This window comes from Lactuca sativa, chromosome 3 (genome assembly GCF_002870075.4).
Source record: "Lactuca sativa cultivar Salinas chromosome 3, Lsat_Salinas_v11, whole genome shotgun sequence".
NCBI lineage: Eukaryota > Viridiplantae > Streptophyta > Magnoliopsida > Asterales > Asteraceae > Lactuca > Lactuca sativa.
The window spans coordinates 113,383,713-113,397,045 of NC_056625.2; positions in this window are offsets into that span (position 1 = coordinate 113,383,713).

Sequence of the window (13,333 nt, forward strand, 5' to 3'; positions counted from 1 at the left end):
TGACAAGCTTGTTGATGTCGTTGAAGTTGAGATACGAGAGCCTTCGGTGCCACAACCAGCTTTCGCTAGAATCAGCTTTGGACAAAAGACATATAGCTGGATTTCCTTTGATTGGTTTGAGATTGAGAGGAAACATTTCGCCTTTTCGGTCTGATTTGAGAATGACCTTGTTGGATTTCTTCTCTATAATCTCTGAACCTTCGTCGTCGAATGAAACCTTGAGACCGGTACCGCCCACCAGTTGAGATACACTGATGAGATTGTGCTGCAACCCTTTAACGTATGCCACCTTTCTTATTGTAAAGTCTCCATTGGTTATCATCCCATAACCCTTTATCGTTCCATAAGAGTTGTTGCCGAACTTGACATTCCCACCATTTTGAAGAGATCGAAACTCCCTTAGCTCTTCCTTCCTTCCTGTCATGTGACGTGAGCAGCCACTGTCAATGTACCATTCTTCGTCGAACTGCTCGTCATTTATAACCTGCAAAAATTAAGCAGATTTAGGAACCCAAAGTTTCTTGGGTCCACGTGAGCCTTTACAGGAACAGGAATAGTAAGAGAAACATCAACAAGATATGTTCTTTTTATTAATGTTGTTTCATCTTTCCTCTTAATAGTGAAAACTTTGATTTTGTTAGGGTTAGTTACAGACGTTTTGGTTTCAGATTTTGGTGTTTGGGCATTAGTCTGCTTTCAGTCTTCTTTGACTGAGGAAATCTTCGATTTTCCTTTCAAGTTCGTTGATGATTTTGAATTTTGTGCAGGAACAGAATTGGGTTTAGAAGAGAATTGAGAATGAGAAGAATTAGAATGGGAATTTCTTCTGACTTGCGGTTCGAAATGACCCTTTTGTTTATGGTCATTGGAGGGACCGAACCTGGACCTTCGGTAGCTGCTCGATGATGAGCTGAAGTTGGATTTTTGGTTGTTGTTGGCTGGTGGACTGAAACTCGCTTTTCGGTTGCTGTTGCTTTCAGGACCGAACCTATCCTTTTGGTTCTGTGCTTCATGTGGCCTGAAAGTCTTTTTTCTGGCTCAGAATCTTTATCGTGGTAGGAGTAATGAGCATTTTGAGAGCGCCAAAACTGCTTTCGCTCTGAGAGATTCTTTTTGTATCTTAGGTTTCTTTGCTGCTTTTGATTTTTCACCTGTTTCGGATGTCTATGGATATTAGCTTTTTGTTTTAGCTTCTTGACAGGCGATTCACTCTTCATAGATGAGGTTTCGCTTGTGGAGGTGACTTTTTCTATAGGTATTTCTTTTGTGCCGCTTGTACTTGGCACGTCAAAATTGTCAGGCTTATTCAGCGGCTCTGGTACATATCTTCCTTTGGTTTTCCAGGACGTTCACTCTGACAGACCAACTGTTTCGTCCGCATTATCTATAGGAGCTGACCAGAAGAACTCATCACAGCCATCTGCGTTATCTTCGTTCACTATGGCAATGAGTTCGGCTGTTTGATGTTCGGTTACTCCTGTGACTTTATATACCTGATTTGGAGTAGTTCTAACCTTCTGAAACACAAGAGCTTTTTCTTTGAGGGCTAGGGACTTATTCATGGACAAACGAGCAAATTCCACAGAATTTTCAGAAATTAGATTTTTGTGATTTTCGGGTTCGCTCTTGACAAACTCAGAACAGTCAACTTCAACCTCTACAGAAATTTCACTCATATCATCGTCCTCATTAAGTTCATATGCGTTTTCAACATCAATTTTATTTTCTGAACTTAAATTGGCACTCAATGAGTCGAATTTTTGTATGGTTTCGGTCCTTAGTTTCAGCTTATCATTTTCATCCAAAAGATTTTTCAGCATGTCCTTATGGTCTTTGGACTTTATAAAAGATTCTATTTTGTCCAGACCGTACATATAAGTAGGATTCACATCATCAGACGATACAACACTTTCACAGTTGTATGCTTCATCATCGATTTCATCCTCCTTAAACTCAAGGAAGGGTAAAATCATGCGATGTATTTTCTGCCCTATTTCACAATTCAGATGCAGTTGAGTAATGTTAGCATAAAGTATTTTAGCAATCAAACAAAAAACATTTCTTTGTTTTAAAAGTTTCAAATTGTATCTTTGCAAATAAATGTTTTCATCCTTAGACTTAATCAACTCCGACTCCTTCTACTCAATCCACATCCTTCGCTCCTCACTCTGGGATGACACCCTGCCTATTTGGTCAGTTAGTTTAGAATTGGTGACCCGTGTTTGAGTTAAACAACTATCCAGATTTGAGATTCTTGAATTTAAGTTATTTAATTCCTTTTCATATGATTTCTGTGGAATTTTGAATGAAATAAAAAGAGATTGTACCTTCTTGATCAATTCATCAAGTTCATTGATCTGTACACTGAGAGGTTTTGTTGTGAAGCATAAGTCCTCTCGCTCCTTAGTGTCCTCATTTCCACCATCTGTATTGTATCCCCTCATGTGAGATACGTAAGTCACCATCAGACACTTTCCACTGCTTTCACCACCTCTTGCTACATACGCTTTTCCATGAGATGGCTTTCTCACCTCATCATTTTCTGAGTCGGTCGACCACACCTGTACGCCACCGAACTCGTCATCCTCTGCCGAACCCTGTACAATAAGAGCATTCATAGAAGGATTAGTAGCAGCTTTCTTTCTCTTAATCTCTTCTAGATTTTTCATTAGGATTGCCTCTTCATCTTTCTCCTCATCTTTCTCTGCCATTTTCTTCAAAACACAATCTTTGGCATAATGATTCTTTCCTCCACAATAAAAGCAGCTGACACCAGAATCTGCTTCAACCTTCACTTTTTTCTTTGGTTCTTCAGTCTTCGACTCCTCCCTTACTTTTTCTGAACTGTAGCTTCCCTGCCAATTTCGGTTCCTATTGGTAGGAAACCTCTTCTTGATGAACCTTTTTGGATTGGACACCATCATAGCATAATCTTCCGAAGTTAGATCGTAGTCCTCCAGGTTCAGATCTTCATCTTCTACTGCATTCTTGCTTTTAGACAGGAGGGCCAAGGACCCCAAGTTTGAGACCACACTCTTCTCTTGCATCACTATCTTTTCTTGGGATTTCAGAATTCCCACCAGTTTCGTCAGCGAATATGACTTGAACTGTAGACACAACAGCTCTCCATTTGGATCTTAAGCCATTCAGAAAGGTGACCTTCTGTTCAATCAGCTTCCTTTTGATATCATGTTTGATCATCTTGCTGAGAAGATGATTGAAGCGATCAAACATCTGTGTAACAGACTCATCGGAGTTTTGCTTGAACTCACCAAACTCAGACAAAAGCAAGGTCTGAATTGAGTGTTCCAAATCTTCATCTGTAGAATACAGCTCCCGCAGCCGATCCCATATTTCTTTAGCTGTACTGCAGGAACTCACCAACCTAAACGTGTCAGACTGAAGAGCGAATCGGATCAGTCTCAATGCTTTGATGTTGCACTGAAACTTCTCCTTTTCGTCTTGATCAATGTCTTTCACATCTTTTAACAGATCATTATACTCTTTCTGAGTTTTAATGATTCTAGATATTCCTAAATGAGCAAATGGTCCAGACACAATAGCTTCCCATATAAGATACCCATTATCTTCAGATCTGATGACATAGTCTTCAAAATGATGCGCCCATACCTCGTAATCTTGAGTGTAAAGAATTGGAATCTTTGTTGTTGATCCAATACTATTTGAGATGTTGATAGGATTAGATTGAGAATCGACCATGCTTGATCGTTTAACCTGTTGCAAGATCATACTTGTAATATGTAATATTAGGGAAAAATGAATAAATAATCAGATACGTCAATTATGGAGTGACAGCTCAATAAATATCAGTTAATGCGTAATAACCCTAATCACTTCTTTCACAGAAGAGATGTGTATGAATTACACAGCCTCCTGCTCTGATACCAATTGATGAGTTTATTAAACTCTTGATCGATTAGATCTTATAACAGGCGAATCAAGAAAGTAATAACAATAAGATAAAAACACAAGAATGGATCTGAATGAGTCGAATGATTCAATTAACTCAATCCTCAGCAGAGCTCGATGAAGAACTTCCGCTGTAGAGGATATTAGGGTTACAAAAGGATAAGAACGTGAACGCTATCAAAATCTCTATCAAATCTTACGTTTAAGAATGCATGCAAGCATCTATAAATATTAAACCCTATAAAATAACTCACGGATGGACAAGCCCATACCGGAGACTAAACTAGACTAGCTAACGAGCCCATGAAGCAACACTAACTGGACCTAACAGTCTCATCACATATATCCCTTCTACTCTTTTCCCTTTACTTCTTCTCATTTCTTATCTTTTCTCATCCCATATATCTCTTTTCTTTTATATTTTATCATGCCTTAGCATTCTATCATTTCATTCCCATACTCTATCTTCTATTAATATTTTTTTCTCTTATCTTACTATCTCTTATCCTATTCTCAAGCTCATATCTTACCTTCTCTTAGCCCCTTCTCATGCCCATCTCATACACGTAATCTATTTTATCTTTCTTTCGTTCACATACTCTATCTTTTGTAATCTCTCTACGCTCTTTACTATACTCTATGTATGCTCTTCTCTATATCTTACTCTGTTCTTCTCATATCTCTGACTCTTAACATGCCTTCTTATACTCTTCTTCTCATCTCTTTATTCTCAACTTTATTGTCTCAACATTCTGCTCTCATCCAAACCCAAGGGTAACTTTTCATACTGCCATCTTCTCTATCTTCTAATGAAAATAACATCCCACCACATTGTCTGGTATACACATTGGGACTTACTCTCCTTTCTAATGAACCCTCATGGATCTTTAATCATTCTTCTTCTCTTGAATCCCTTGCAGATTCCTCACTTTTAATCCTTCATAGATCTTGTCTAAATACTTAAGAGAACTCTCTTTCCTTGTTCCACTCATTGAACCATTCCTCTATCTTCTCTAACCATAAACAATCTTTATTCCCGCATAAATCATATATCTACCTCCCTAAAGCGATCATCATCTCTTTCCGTACAGGGACATAATCTCATTTCTAAAGGAATCATACTCATTATTCCCGAAGGAATCATACTCTTTATTCCTGGAGTAATCATACTCTTATTCCCGTAGCAAACATACTCTTTATTACCAAAGTAATCATACTCTTATTCCTATAGGAATCATACTCTTTATTCCTGAAGGAATCATACTCTTATTCCGGTAAGAATCATACCATTTATTCACGTTGGATTCATACTCTTAATCTCATAGATATCATACTCTTCTCCAACTCTTTTATGTGACTCATCACATAACACTTGTACCATGGACAATCTATCTCTTTATCTCATAAAGATATTTTCTATTACTCATCTAGTACTGTACTCGTTAAGTACTTATCTAATTTTTCTTCTCATAACCTGTAACGTCCCAAAAACCATTGTAAAAAAGTATTGTTTTCAAAAGACAATTCCATAAAAACCATAAAGTATCCAAATCATTTTTTCAAAAGATAATCATAAAAATAAAAGTATCATCAATATATCTTAACTAAAAATCAATAGGATAATGTGTATGATCATGCCTTCACCTTTCTTCGATCCTACGAAGTACTTAAAACATTTAAATCCACAACGGTATGCCAAAGCTTAGTGAGTTCCCCAAAAATACCCCACACAAAAACACAGATATAATGCATGTATACATGAGCCTATGGTCTGATTAGACCACCTCGCAATTCATACATTACACATAGACCGCTCTCCTAAGCCTACATCATATAGTTGGACTGCTCCTTTAGGCATACAGTTTGGATGGACCGCTTCTCAAGGACTACAGTACACCTGGACTCTCGGGTATCTTGGCCTACAACACAAAGCATGATCACTTCAACCCAACCACAATATGTCGACATATGAAAACAGATAAACAATATCCAGAAAAGCATATGTAATCATAATAGATCTACTAGTATAAAAGATCACTACAACACACCAACATCCTACACACAATGATATATACTATTAGTACAAGGTATAGTGAGAAAAACTCACCTTGTAGTCTAGCAGATAAAAATTACAACTCACAAGAATCCAAGAACTCGTACTATAAGTCACTTATACAACAAACACGGACAAATCCTCAATCTACATCCCAAAAACCCTCAAGTTCACTAAATGTCAAGTTTGTCAAAAAGTCAATAACTAACCACCACGTCGTGGCCACCCAATGGCCATCTCGTGGCAGCTCCACAATGAAACATTTGTGACTAGACCAACCACCACATCATGGAAAGCATACCACCACGCCATGTCAATAACCCAAATAATCAGTTGTGAAGAGCCCCCCCTCCACAACGTGGTGAGCAAGATGCCACGTTGTGGAAACTGCTTCTGGAAAACTTAATGGATTAAGCCTTTAATCCATTTGGCCATACTCTCATGTCTTCCATAAAGCTTCCTAATATCCATTAGCTTCATAAAAACCCTTTCTTTATGCACATGCATGTCCAATGCATGTCTTGAACTTGGCTAGGTAAAAAAGGGTGAAAATAAGGTCAAAACCTCATGCACACCATTATTCAGATCTAGAACACTAAACCTCAAAGGGGCCTCAAAGATCCATAAAGTTAGCAATTTTATGGAATCCATCCACACAAACTCTCCCAAACATGGAGAATATGCATAAAATCCTAGATCTAGCATGATTGAACACAAAAGGGGAATATATACCTAGAACTAGTGTTACATACCTCTTAGTTATTCTACACAATACTATGCATACTCATCTTTATGATTATAATGCATATAATCATATTGTATATCTTTCTACCATCTCTTACGTATTTAACAAATACCTTTTTATGGTGAAGCGTATAACACCCTTCATGGATGATACCTTCAGCAATACCATATCTCCAACCTAAAACTCTAACTTGGATTGTCGCCTATTCGTATAACTGTTCTTTCGGCTATATGTTGTCTGTAACGTCTATCTAATCCAATGGTTAAGCTTCGTCATCCTAAGCACTACCTCAGTGCTCCCCATGACCCTATGGCCAACCTCTCCCTAATAAACTGGATTCCAACACCTCCTCCAATAAATAAGCTTGTAAGGAGGTGCGTCGATTATGGAATGATAGTTGTTGTTGTACAAAAACTAAGCTCAAGGAAGGTAGGAGTCCCAGCTCCCACCAAAATCAATAACGCAAGGCGCAAGCTCTCAACATATGCTCGAGTGTATAAATAATCAGCTCTCTCTTCCCATTTGTATGTGGGTGAAAAGTTATGCTGAATTGTAGTCTACTGCCCAACTCCTCCCAAAACCTCTTCCAAAACCTAGAAATGAATTGGACATCTCGATCAGATATAATGGAAACTGACAAACCGTGGCAACCAGCGATCTCTCGTACATAGATGTCGACCAATTTCCCAGTCTAAGGACTCTCTCAAATATCAAGGATATGGACACTCTTTGTTAGGCGGTCGATCATCCCTCAAATGGCATCAAATCCCTTAGTCGTCATGGGTAGCTTTGTGATAAAATCCATGATCATTTGTTCCCATTTCCATATGGGAATATCAAAAGGCTATAACTTTTCGTGCGGCCTCTGATGTTTTTCCTTAACATTCTGACAAGTTAAGCACCTCCCAACAAAGCAAGATATCTCTCTCTTCTTGAAAGTCCTTCAAAGGCTAAGCCTCAAGTCTCGATACATTTTTGTGGCTGAAAGGTGAATTGAGAACCTAGACTTATGAACCTCCTCTAACAATGTCTAACAGACTCCACCGAAAACTAGAACCCAAACTCGTCCACACTGGGTCAATAACCCTCGACTGACGGTGATGAATCTATCAATCTAACCCTTAATGTTCTCTTTCTTCTAGTTCTCCATATTGATTCCCTTGGCCTGAGCCTCCTTAATCAAATCCATAAGTGGTGAAATGATGGGAATCCTTAAATATAAGCTTCAGATGGGAGCACTATCCTTCTTCCGACTCAAGGCATCGGCAACAACATCGGCCTTCTGTGTATGGTAAGGTATCTCACAATCATAACCCTTGACCACGCCAAGCCACCTATGTTGGCTCATAATCAAATTCAGTTAGTCTAAAAGATATCTCAAACTCTTGTGATCTATATAGATTGTACAACGGACCACACAAACATAGTGTCAACAAATCTTGAGAGAAAACACCACTTGCCCCAACTCCAAATCATGTTTCGGATACCTAGCATCATGAGCCATCAACTGTCTGGAAGCATATGCAATAAACACACCTCGCTGCTTGAGCACCCCCCTCAAACTTGTGAACGAAGAATCATAGTACACCACAAATTTCTCAACATCCACTGGAGGGGTCAATATATGGGCCTCATATAGTCTTTGCCACAGAGTCTCAAATGCAGTCTGCTGCTCAGGCCCCCGGTAAAAATCCACACTCTTCTTAGTCAAGCGAGTGAGAGGAACAACAATCTTGGAGAAATCCTGGATAAACCTCCGATGGTAACCTTCCAGCCCAAGAAAACTCAAGATCACTGATGGAGACTTGAGGAAATCCCACTGCATAATCACCTGAATCTTAGTTGGATCGACCAGAATCTCGTTCTGATTGATGAGGTGCCTTAAGAACTGGACCTCTTTCAACCAAAACTCACACTAGGAGAAATTTTCATACATCCTCTCCTTCCTCAACACTCCAAGTAACTCTTGCATGTGCTCCTCATGCTACTCTCTAGTCTTAGACTAGATCATAATATCATCAATGAACACAATGACTGACCGATCGAGCATCAACATGCATACTCGATTCACCAAATCCATGAATGATGCAGGTGCATTGGTGGGCCTAACCGGAATCATCACAAACTCATAGTGACCATATCAATTTTTGAAAGATATCTTCTCCACATCCTCATCTTTGACTGTCAACTGGTGGTATCTCGACCTCAAATCAATCTTGAAGAAGCAAGATGCACCCTGTAGCTGATTGAAGAGGTCGTCAATCCTCGGAAGTGGATAGCAGTTCTTCACAATCAAATTGTTCAACTCTTGATAATCTATGAACATTCAATGAGAATTGTCTTTCTTTTTTACAAATAAAATTGGTGGTCCCCAAGGTGAACTACTCGGTCGGATAAACTGCTTGTCCAATAGCTCATGGAGCAGATAGGAAAACTCTTGCATCTCTCGTGGTACGAGGTGATACGGTTCCTTAGCAATCAGGGATGCAGCTGAGATTAGATTGATCCTGAACTCCACCTGCCTCACTAGTGGCACACCGGGTAGATCTTCTGAGATAACATCAGTAAACTCCTTAACTACTGGCACATTCGAACCTGACTTATTCCGCTCAAATTGAGTGTCGACCACATAAGTAAGATAACTTGAACATCCATGTTGCAAATACTTCCTAGATCTAGTGGCAGAACAGAAAGTTAAACCAACCCTGGTACCCGCACAATTATCTTCCTCTCACAGTCAATCATTGCCCCAAATATGCTCAACCAACTCATCCCTACAATCACAAACACATCCACCATATGGATAGCAATTAGGTCAACCAGTTAGGGAATCCTGAATATCTCCAAGGTACAACCACATAAGACGCTTGAAGCAGAAACCTTCTATTTTTTGGCAATGGAAATTTGCAATGAACACTCTAACTCCCAAAGGGTCATATAAAATCCCTACTGAAAGACTGAGACACAAAATAACGACTCACACCCAAGTAAAAAACCACTAGAGCAGACAATAATTCACTAAGAAGGTACCTAATAGAAATATAAATGTAAGCATACAGAAATTAACTTGATAGAATATAAATGAATACATACCAGTAACGACATTGGGTTTCGCCCTGCCTTCCACCACTATCAACTGAAATGCACAACCTATGGCTTTTGGGGCCTCTTCCATCCCCTAATGGTCATCCGTGATCCGAAGAGTAGTAGGATCTGGTGCTTGTACAAGCCTAGCAACGAGCAATGGATTGTTAGCCTTCACATTGCCAACCTGATCACACTGATAAAAAAATTGAGTGCCCTGCTCCGAGGACTTTTAGTGCTGCTGATGATGAAAATCTCAGGTAAAGTATCCTTCCTTGCTACATTTGTGATACCCAGTCGCTTACTGCCATACTCCCTCATGCACCTTCCCATACTTGCCACAAGTGTCGACCTCTCTATCCTTCGAATTGGGAATCAATGGGCTTAAATGCTTAGAGTTTGAACCGAGGCCTGCCTTTTCTCTCTCTTCTGAGTCTTAATCTTAATCTCCCTTATATGTCTGAATGAATGAAGTTCTAAAAAGGAACAATACTGCTCAGTCTTGAGCATGCTTAAGTATTATGACATCTAAACATGCTCCAAAGTTGCACGCTCGAGGCATAAGAGGGCCCTCTCAGTAAATATCTTGGTGATCTCCATTGCCGATGTCACACCCCCGAACCAGACGACGGAAACGTCCGAGGGCTCGTGTGACTATCAATTTAATATCATCACAATGAATATGCATGAACAAACACATACATCACCAACAATACATAGTACAACTGTCAATGTTCACATCAAGTACATTGTTTAATTTTTTCATATCCATAGAATAAATTGTTTGAGAGTCACAAAACATAACATCCTAACACACTAGGTAACTTTCTTTAGCTTATCTGTTACCTGAGAATACAAGTTGTTTTGAAAACATCAACATATATAATGTTGGTGAGTTCATAAGCATGTTTGATATGAAATTAGTTTGCATTGTTTGTAAAACCCAGAAAATCTGATATTTTCTGTACAAAAACCGTTTGCGAAAAAGATGCGATGATCCCATAAGTGCATGTGTATGTGATTTCAAAAACAAGTAAAAGTGATTGTTATTCAAAATTGATTATTGTATTATAGTTGTTGAGTGTAGGAGTGAGTAATGTTGTTCCCCCGGAAAACCCGATGTATTCCGATACAAATAGTATGATAGTTTTTGTATTATTGTATCATCACCACGAATGAATATGATTTCTCATGATTACTTAGATGGTATTGGATCTCTATGTGAGTCATTATAACCATGCATAATAATGACTAATTCGCCTGTCTTGGCATTTTTCCAAATGCCGGTTTTGTTCAAGATTTTGTCACCCTAGACGGGCCAAGTCTAACTGTAGCGAACATGGAGTCACCTCGTATAGATCTATACACAAACTCTCGCTCTCCCTCCAGGAGACTCTGGTTATAACTACAAACTACGACCGATACTTATTGGTGTCACCCGTTATTTCCCACTAAATCCAATTGATATTGAATTACCTTGTTTAACAACCTCATTTATGTTTACTTGAATAAAAGGGTAAGCCTAACAGACGAAGAGAAGAGGGCAGCAAAGGCCCACTAATCATGTATGATATTATAGGTTGTCGAGTATGCGACGGACATGTTAGCCCATCACGCATATGATCGATTTGGACCTTACTCACAATGCAAATTGGCCACTAAGGCCCAATAGCATGTAAAAGCCATTGAGGGTACATTAGGTATGCAATTGGGTCACCGGAGGCCCAATAAACATGTGCGGTTATATTGGGCACAATAATCATGATATTGGGCCACAAAGACCCAATAGAACAGAAGATTTTGGGCCCAACCATTGAATCATTTATGGTTTATCGAGTTTAAGTTCGTATATATATATATATATATATATATATATTATTAACAGGCCGGGACAAGATTGGTCCGTTAAAAATTCATAACTTCTTCATCCGACGTCCGTTTTTGTCAGTCTTTTTATCGTTACGTTACAAATAACGAGATCTTCAATTCTTGTTTAGGTTGTGTCGGCTAAAAACCGCTCGATCTAATATTCGAATTTCGGGTTGTACACCGCTAAGCCGAAACTTCGAAAAATCATAACTTCCTCATACGAAGTCAGATTTGGGCGTTCTTTTTATGGACACTCTGGGTTTAACGTATTCTACGACTTTAGTTTAGATTTCTAAGGCTAAAACTCGCTCTATCGTAAATTCATTATTTACGCTTCCCGGTGTCGTGCCGGTTCCGTCGCGAAACTTCGACGGGTCATAACTTCTTCGTTATAACTCAGATTTCGGTGTTCTTTATATGTACGGAAACCTTGTAACATATACTAAAACTTGGTTAAGATTATTTATTCTAAATAATCTTTTGTCGGAAAGTCGTTTTCGACCCCTATTATCTCTAAATTGACTAGCCCGGATCTACGGGCGTTACATCTAATAAGAGAACGATCAAGGTAATGACTTTTTACCTTTAAATGAATGCCAAAAAGAAGTAGATGTTGGATCTACAAGCTCCTTCTCGTTCCAAGCTTCTCACTATTCAAGTCACTTCAAGGAATGCACCAAACACACACTTTTAGCCTCACACACTCAAAATAGGAGGTTACGTCACACCCCCAAATCGTGAATGGCAGAAACATTCGTGGGGCGGAGGACGTCATGTACAGTATCATAACAATGCATAATAGTAAAACAAGCAACAACATCCATTACATTAATAATATAGTTTATACAAGTGTGTTATGTGTATTGTTGTAAGACACCAAAAATATATCAAAATAAAAGACGAGTCTTGAACATGCTCTGTTTTCTCAAAACCTGGTCCAGTGTACTAGTCTAGAGGTGACTTGAGAATACAAGTTATTTTGAAAGAGAGTATCAACATTTAAGTTGGTGAGTTCATAAATATTTTAGTCTCAAAAGTTTGCATTTGTTTCATGAAAATGTTTGTAATTGATTGATGAAAATGTTTGTATACTTCTACCAAGACTCAACTTTTTGTATGTTCTTTTCTCTTTGAAAATGGTGTAAAATGTATGTTTGTACTTGAAATAGTATAGATGTGTATTTTCCATATTTTTAAAACTATCTTTACTCGAAAAATAGTATGAATTCCTTATGAGATAATTCCGATGTATGAATGTAATGGAAAATGAAGATTTACAGTAGTGTTGTATAAAATACACTACTGATGCATTAACTACCTTAAAACCAAATTGTTAATTAAGGTTAAAATGTGATAAGGTTATAACCATACTTAATAGACTAGTATAAAACACGACGTTCTTCAGACGTCGAAATGGTATGACATTTGCCACCCGTAGACATGCAGGTCCCACTGTAGCTAGCAGCAAGGTGTAGGATGGTCAATCCCGTATAGATCTATACACAAACTCACACTCTCCCTCCAGGAGACTCTGTTTATAAAATGTGACATAGCAAGGATATTGCTACACCATGAAATAGTATCTCACATTTTAGTTATCTCGTTCTTGTTATAGTATGTATGTTCCTTCTTGTTCTTGTTATAGTATGTAT